General features: G+C 49.0%; 1 long non-coding RNA gene across 1 annotated transcript in view; it reads left to right on the top strand.

The window, feature by feature from the left end:
- Positions 1–449: 449 nt before the first annotated feature.
- The window catches only part of LOC125028353, an 18,977-nt gene continuing 18,554 nt past the window's right edge, over positions 450–872 (top strand). The window contains exon 1 of the long non-coding RNA XR_007115108.1: positions 450–872. This exon is cut by the window's right edge and continues 42 nt beyond it. This is a non-coding gene — a long non-coding RNA (uncharacterized LOC125028353).

Below are 872 nucleotides of genomic sequence, written 5' to 3'. Positions count from 1 at the left end.
GAGAGGGAGAGAGAGAAGGGGAGTGGGAAAGAGCCTGTGAGTGAGAGAGAGCGAGAGATGATGAAGAGAAAGAGCCGTCACTGACTGAGAGTCAGAGAGATGGGTAGAGAGGGGGGCAGAGAGAGAACCACTTAGAGAGGCAAAGCGAGAGAGAGAGAAGGTGTGACAAAGAACGAGGGAGAAATTCACTGATTTAGGGTCTGAGAGAGGGAGAAAAGATGAAAAGAGGGTGTGACGGAAGGAGCCACTGATTGAGAGTTAGAGGGAAATTGAGAGAGGAAGAGAGAGAGAGCCATCGAAGAGAGGCCAATGGGGAGAGGAGGGAAGGGTAGGGTGTTTGCTGCGTGGCAATCCACCTGTTGTCCGGGAGGCACCTGTGGAGCTTCTGCTGACGGGCCAAGCGAGGGAGAGCGGGCGCCAGTCAGGTGGTCGACGTCAGCCTGCGAGGACCTACCGCGCTTCCAGCTGATCTGAGGAGCGCCACTAAGAACCAAGGAATCTTAGAAATCCTCAAGTGCAACGTCTAAAAAGCGGGGAAAATTACTTTGTTGAACGAAAGGACGTTATCTCCACACGTAACGGAACTCACCTTCGAAGATTAAAGACACGGGATTAGATGTAAAACACAAACAAAAAACAATACTTTAAACAACAGCAAAAAAAGGGCATAACAAAAAAAAACTATCAACAGCAAAGGGGACAATCTTCCACAGAGGTTTGTTTACGCCTAAGAACCCCTGTCCTCCACACCGTAAAGACAAAAGAGAAGAAATTATTTCCTCTAAAGACAGGCCAAAGAGCTCAAGTGAAAAGCTAAATCTCCGACCACCCTTTCTGTGGCGCTGCGGGAAAAATTCTGCAACGAAGCTGAA

The sequence above is a fragment of the Penaeus chinensis genome, chromosome 8 (assembly GCF_019202785.1).
Source record: "Penaeus chinensis breed Huanghai No. 1 chromosome 8, ASM1920278v2, whole genome shotgun sequence".
In the NCBI taxonomy this organism is placed as follows: domain Eukaryota; kingdom Metazoa; phylum Arthropoda; class Malacostraca; order Decapoda; family Penaeidae; genus Penaeus; species Penaeus chinensis.
Note: the sequence above shows the minus strand (reverse complement) of the source record. Positions and strands in the feature narration are given on the sequence as shown.